The sequence below is a fragment of the Fistularia commersonii genome, chromosome 23, assembly GCF_037954325.1.
Source record: "Fistularia commersonii isolate RoL2024-O1a breed Wild chromosome 23, RoL_Fcom_v1.0, whole genome shotgun sequence".
In the NCBI taxonomy this organism is placed as follows: domain Eukaryota; kingdom Metazoa; phylum Chordata; class Actinopteri; order Syngnathiformes; family Fistulariidae; genus Fistularia; species Fistularia commersonii.
The window spans coordinates 2,867,141-2,874,963 of NC_141306.1; positions in this window are offsets into that span (position 1 = coordinate 2,867,141).

Sequence of the window (7,823 nt, forward strand, 5' to 3'; positions counted from 1 at the left end):
TAGACATTTAAAACCTGTTTTTTTGAGTCTGGTCGAATTTAAATGCCAGTTTTATGTGAAAAAAATAAAAATAAAGTGTTATATTTACCTCTGTGTAAAAGGATCTCTCGATAGCAACGTGGCTAGCATCAGTGCTGCAAGCGTCCCACGTTGCACGCCCTCGCAGGAAGTAATAGATTTTCCATTGGATATGATGCATAGCCTACATTGTCCCCGGCCTCCCATGACTGGAATTGAATGTGATGAAAATAACAGACGTGAAACTTTAACGTTGTGTTTGAAACCCACAAAAAATGCATCGTGCAACGAGTGAAGGTCGTCTTGAGGATCGCAAAAGTAGAACACCCAAAGAAGTCGTCGTCGTCCCGGTGAGGTCTTTTGTTAGAACCTTTCTTCAGTCCAGAAGCAACGCCTTCACATGCCGGTTCACTGTCGGTTTGCCAAAAGTCTCAATTTCAGGACAAATTCCGATCCTGAGTCTTTTAGCCGACGAACTCGGCTACTGTCACCACACTGAAACCTAAAATCGCTTGCTAGGTGTTGTCATGTTCGTACCTTAGCATGTGAAGATAACCAAATAATAACAATGATAATAATAAGCATGGCAGCAAGTTCAGTCCCCTGGCCACAAAATAAGGGAAAAAAATGATACAAGATTATACACACACACACACGCACACACACACACACACTCATATATAGATGTATATATATACATACAGTAGTCCCTTGCCATATTGCAGTTCACCTTACGCAGTCTCACTGTATCAGGGATACAGTTTTATATCCTTTTTTTTTTTTTTGCTATACCATGGATTTTAGCAGTATAAACATATTTTTTGGCTATGTTATACAAATATATTATTATTATTATATTATTATTTCTAATAATGCAATATATTATTTATTATTACTTATTTATATATCATTTTAATGGTAAAATAAGCAGGGTGGTGACCATCCAGAACGTGGTGCTCCGTATCCTTGGCATCATTCTCTTCATCTCCTGCGCAGAACACACATTCAGCGTCTTGCTTCGAGTCGGGATCCACGCGAGATTTATTTCAACCCCTATTATGAAGCCCAAACCTTCTGCACTTTGTCAGGTATCCGGCGCAGCAGAGCAATATGCTACCCATCGGGGAAAAAGCGCGACTTCCCGACATGTTAAAGCATTGCCGCTGTACGGCGCCATCACGATATCGATAAATAAAATTAAAAATATAAATGAATAAATAATAAAATAAAAATATGGTCGCTACTTCACCGATTTTTGTTGGTTCTGGAACGAAACCCCTGCAATAAACAAGGGACTAATATCTACTTAATATACTATTTTCTTTACATAGTTGGATATGCTGACGACGAAATCACCCAAAAATATCGATGGATATCAAATGTTTTAACTCACGGAGGTCTGGATTTGGAGTCCCACTCCAAATGAAAGTGGAAAAACACACGACGGGCTGGTCCAACTTGGATTTAATGTCCTTAAAACAAGTCAAAATGAATCAGTGTTGCTTCCTAAGTGGACAGTTTGATTTCACACAAGTGCGATTGAACTGGGAGTCACATTGTGTTGTTCAAGTGCTCCCTTTATTTTTTGGAGCATGTATATATATATATATATATATGTATTTATTTACATAGACACCTACATACATACATATATATATATTTATATACATTCACACACGTACATATGTATTTATATATGCATATATGTATATATACACACATGCACAGATGTATATATAAATACATATATACACGTGTGTATATATATATATATATATATATATACGGTTACCAGGATCGAGAATCCGGCCCATATAGAGGTTCATAGAGGGACTTTCTTGCAGTGAAGCGCACGTGCTCACCGCTGCACGTCTATATTTATATATATATATATATATATATATATATATATATACATACTATGTATGCAAATAGCAATAACTCCCCCCTGTGTGGTTGCTGCCGGGCTGCATGAACTTGTAATGTGATTTATCGATCAGAACGGTTCAAATCTCGGGGGCAGCTCGAGGGGGATTTTCCGAGGGCCGGAGATTCGGCGACGGGAAGCCGTCCGGTCACACTTGTTTTTATTTCTCCAACTCTGGTTGCATCTGCTTCGACTCAGCGGCGGTGGGTTTTATGTGTTGAGCTCACAAAAGTGATGTTTGTGCGGAGGAAAACCCCCCAGATGCATTATATCTTTCTCCCCAGTCACTCCCTGAATGCATCCCACTGCGAACCGGCTCCTTGCTTTGCGCTCATGGAAGTCGTTTTGCCATTTCTATTTTATTTTTTTTGGTTTAGAATAATTGTTTTTTTTTGGGGGGGGGATTTACTTGCCATTTCTCAGATCACTTTTCCTGCAGATAACATTAAGATCTTTCACAGTGTTTGTTTATTCATTTAGTAATTGATGCTTTCTCTTATTGCCTTGCTGACACAGTTGGGAGGAGATGCGCTAAAGTTGTCATTTTGTAGTTTTAAGCAAAAGGGGGGAAGTTTTTTTTTCCTTTTTTTTGTGCAGTGGTCGACTGTCGCTATGTGACCGCTTTGTTCACGGAGGCGGGAAAGGTTTAAAAAAAGAACGTCGCGGGCAGAGAAGGCTGTTGAGCGCCATGAATAACCACTAGATTTCTCAGAAAATAAATACATCGACAAATAAATGATAATAGAAAAAAATATATATAAAAAAAAGAAAAATACATTTAAAAAAAAAAAAAAGACAAAAAAAATTCAATAAAATTAAACAAGCATATACAAGCATGAAAAATAAATAGATAAACTGACGGCGCCCCTGTTTTGTCACTGTGACGACGGTCGACCGACTTTAAAAGAAACCAAAAAAAAAAAAAAAAACAATAGTGTAGGTCCATAATATTGATCATCTGCAATAGATCCTGAAAGAATGTGAAACGGTGAAACATCCTGAAAGGTCACCGTGGAAACAAGCAATGTCCTTGGAGCAAACAGACGACCTGCAACAAGGCAGCCGGCCGGTAACCAGGCAGATTATCTCCTTCCAAAACACTACTATCTTGTCCGCACAAGATAAATGTTAGTGCTCACAAGATAAATTAATATTAGCTAGATGGATTTGGGGGTAATTGACTCCTACATTTTTGGAAAAGTTGTAGAAAACTTAACATCTGCATGCAATGTGGAGCTAATTGAACAACCAGCTGGGTGAAAAAATATGATTTGTACATCATTTTAATGTAAACAATTGTGCTGCATATATTATGCCTCCATCTTTCCCAGGGCTCCGAGAGGCATTTTTGTGGTGTCAGTGTTTGAACATGAGACCGGCGGTTCCACGGATCATCTTACAGCGAAGACGAAGACAAGAGGAAGGAGTCAGCAGCCAGAAAAGGCTGAATCTATGAAGTCGGAGATGATCGTTCTGGTTTTAGATTCCACCCTTGTGTGTATCTGCGCTCGTCGCTAGCCACAGTTAGCGATTTAGCTGTAGAAAAAATACAAAAACAGCAGAGTGGGTTCTTAGATCTGATTTAAAAATTTTTTTTTTTTACTTACTTCAGTTTTATAAAGAAACTCAGGTTGATTCATTCATTATCTCCACAGCTAATCCTACGCAGGGTTGTAAAGGGGGCCGGAGCCGATCCAAGCTGTGATTGGTTGAGAGGCGGGGTTCACCCTGGACCAATCACACGGCCACAATACTTATCGAGACACGCAACCATTCTCTGTCTTATATCCATGTCATATAGAGACTGGCAAACATTCACTTTTCATTCAATTTTGGGTCTCCGGCGAACCCCCTGCATGATTCTGGACTTCGTGAGGCGCACGAAGAACCCGGGACTTTCGACGCGCAATATCGTTATAAATGACGCCACTTTCGCTTGCTAATGCTAAGCAGACATAGCTTCCGCCACTAGAGTTTGGAGGGTGGATTTGCGCCGCTGTCGGTTTCCTGACCGGACTTTTGCATTTCTTGACGCTTGCAACGCGACCACGTCCGTGAAGGTGGACGGGACTTTTCAGCCGATCGGTATCGGGAACGCAAACCCTGTTAAACCTGTTCTCTGCGAAAGATCGCCGCTTGGCAAAACGGTTCTTGTTCAGGCACGCAAAGCTGATTTCTTGCTAATTTCAATAACATTTGTAAAATGTTCTCCACACAGTCCCAACCGAACCGACCGACCACCTCACGGCTCTTTACGGGGAGGAGAGCGGATGTGACGGTCTCATCCGGCAGAAGAAAAACCGAACTGATTTCGAAATAACATCACGATTAATTTGCCATCCTGCCATTTTGCATCCGTCCCCTCCAAATAACTGTATAATACAATAACGTGATCGCTAACGCAAACTGACTGACACGTCGAATCCATCACCTGGAGAGGATTAATGCCTGTAGAGTGTGTGGACACACACACACATTCGCACACATGCAAGCGCGAGAACTGCGCCCCGCACGCGAATGTGTGTGTGCGTGTGTGTGTGTGTGTGTGAGCCACACAGTCACACAGTGCCGGGAAGCAGCACTGCAGTGGCCCTCGCAGATAAATCACAGGTTCAAATGTTTGCCAAGTGAGTGCAATAACCTGCGTTGAACCTGTAGAGGCCAGTACAGCACCAGTTTTCTGCCCGGTGTGATTAGTATTTTGTTACTGTTCCCAAATTCTCTCTCTGAAGTGGGAGAGCGAGTCCGGAGCCCGTTGAGATTTCCATGCAGGACGGAGTTAGAAGCAGAGGCGAGGAATCGGAGGGGCGGAGGGGGGGTGGGGAGGTAGAGACCGGCGGGCTGAGCGGAGGGGCAGATGATGGTGATGTTCTCCGAGGATGATGGATGTTCGATGCAGAGCAGGACACGGACTCAGGAGGTAGCTGTTTGCAAAGACGAGGGTCCGTAACCCCCCCGATGAAACGGGCTGACTCCAATTTAATGTCCGAATATCCAGACGGAGGCTGGAGGGAGGAAGAAAGTGCCGGCGCCGGGATTTAGCCGTTAACGGAAACGCGCACACGAGGCAATTTTTGTACAGATTTTCAAGTCATTCCGATCAAAAAAAAGTGTTTTCTCTCATCCTCTTTTTTTTTTTTCTCCCCTAATGTGTAGATATTTTCACACAATGTATGGAAAATGTTCAAGGTTTTGTTCCTCACACAGTTACACAATCGGTCGTCCAATCCAATAGAGCGCTCTTTCAACCAGGACTTGGGAAGGTTCTCCAGAGGCGAGATTCAGCATGCAGAGAATGAAGAACACACACACACACACTCACACACTGATACACACATCCATGCTATATTCATTATGTGAGCGAGGCATTCAAGGGTAGTTTGGAACAAAAGCATTAAGGCCGGGTCCGTGAGGGAAACCAAGGAAATGTGACACACGATGCGCTCGATGCACGCGAATGCTAATCTGTTTACATGTTTTGCTACGTTCTGGTAAGAAATATTCTCTGAGATGGGGGTTCGGGACCCCAGAAGGGCCCCAACTTGATTTTCAGACGAAACAAATAATGTCAATAAAATGGGGAAAATGTAGTTTTATTTTGCTGTATTTTTTTTTTTTTTAACTTTAATTGAATTAGCATTTTAAAAATAATAATAGCAGCTTTTTTCTTAGTTAGCGTTTCCACCTCACAGCAAGACCGCGCTCGGTTCGATTCCAGCCTTTCTGGTGTGGAGGCTCCACGGTCTCGCCGTGCCTTTGCAGGTTCCTGCAGGTTCTCCAAGTTCCTCCCGCAGTCCAAAAAACCTGCAGGAGCTTCATTGGAGATCCTGAAACGCCCAGATGCTTGAATGTGAGGGTGAATTTGTGTTTTCTGTTTATGTTGGATCCAAGGGTATCCTGGATGCAGGACGAGCTGGAGAGATGTCGGATGTTTATAGGTCACCAAAAATAATTTCGCGTTATCACCAATGGTTAAGTAGGGATCTGTGCAAAGCAGCCAAAATAAAAATACGTATAATTTACATCCAGATTTTCCACTCAATGAACCCCTCCCCGGTGTCCTTCTCATCTCCTGGACCTTGGAATCGTATGAACAACTTTAATAAAAACTGTATTTCAGGAATAGCCTGTTTCCAGCGTAAATTTTTTCTTTTTTTTTTTTATACCCGACACTTCCTGGCAGCTCAGTGTTCCATACTGGCTCCATACATGAAGTCAAGAAGCCATTAGAAGCCCGTGGAGTTTCCATCTGGAAGCTATTAGGTTGCTTTGCAGCTGTAAGGCCAGTTAGCCGCAGATTCCTCCGCTCCGAGTCTGGGCTGAGTTTTGCGATATAACGAATCGTTTCTGAAAACGTTCTCGATAGCATCTCCCCGACCGTCTTCTGGAACCCGCCGACCCTCGACGCCCCCTCACACCGGGACGCGTTCTGACCGCATAGCTAGCGGTTTGCTCATGGCAAAGCTCGTTTATAGCAGCTAGTGAATATTTTCTGTGCAATAAACACAAAATGAGTAACGGGACGGGTTTGATTACTGGAATATGGACGACCGGACCGGACCATGGTTTTCTGGGACGGGTGGGAGCGACGCGAGGGGGAGCGGGAGGACTTACGTAAGGTATCCACCAGGGGTGGTCGCGTATGAGAAGATACTTTGTGCCTCAGCACAGCAAAAGCGGGGTAAATAAAATCGTTTTTGGCCGTCCTGGAATGTTCATCGCACCACGTGTGCCGATGATTCTGCAAAGAAACTGCTGTTTTCCCCTCGAGAAGGTTGTTGTTGTTGTTGAAAGCGTGGAGGTAGAAGTCCGGTGACCGTCAGTTAGGGGTTTTTCTATTTTTACAGAGGCAAATTTGAGCTAAATGAAATCTGCAGCCGAGCTCCGAGCTCAACCTCATTGGTCTCCTTGACAACAGAGGCAGGCTTTAACCGTTCGGAGGTTGGACTCTGCTAGATGTTTCAGTCCGACAAAGTCTGTCGGACCTCTTGGTCTTTTTGGAGTTGACAAATTGAGGGATTTATCTCCAAAAGAAATCCCAACTTTGTGTTAATAATGTATTTTTAAGAAGCCTCCAGGAGGTCGTAAAGGTGTTGCCGGGTTGAGAAAGTTGACTTTTGGAGGTCACGTTAATTGTTACCTCCAAGGTAGGTGGGTTTTCCATAGTTACAGTTATATTTCCTGACTTTTGAGTGTATTTAGAAGCCGTGTAAGAACTTGAAGGACATCTGGAATAAGAAGCACGTGATCGTCAGCATATAGCGAAATAAAGCGTTATGAGTCGTGGTTCATGGCTTCTGATTGGAGGACGGTTTTGGCTGCAGGTTCCAACTTTGTTCTCCTTCATTTGTCACCATAGCGGTCATTTTTTTCAGCAATAGTTGTTTTATTTTAACTATTATTCAGATGGAACCATTAAAAAGTAGCTTTGTAAAAACCCAAGCTTCAGCTTTTTGTGTGTTTGTGTCGGAACGCGCGATTCGAACTCCCCTCCCACAAATCTCCAAACGTCCAAATATTTCGTGATATTTTGTGTTCTGCTATGTTATATTTTTGCGCTTTTCTACTTGTGGTGGAATTCGCTGGAAGGGGAACGAGCCAATCCCGTTTTGACATTCGTGGCATCTGTATGACCGCATATTTACACACAAATTTACTATTTATACATTGAACCCTTCTGTCAATGCTGTAGATTTAAGCCGCCATCAAGTGTATTTATATTTATCCAGTGTTATTCCATTCCCATGTTTCCCTTCCTCTCGCCGTATCCATCCATTATAAGGAGGCCCCTTTCTATTTTCAGCCTCCCACCATTGTGTCTGCCCCCCATCTCTTCCATTTATGTTCATCTTTTCAGCCTCACTGCTCAGTCCAACAC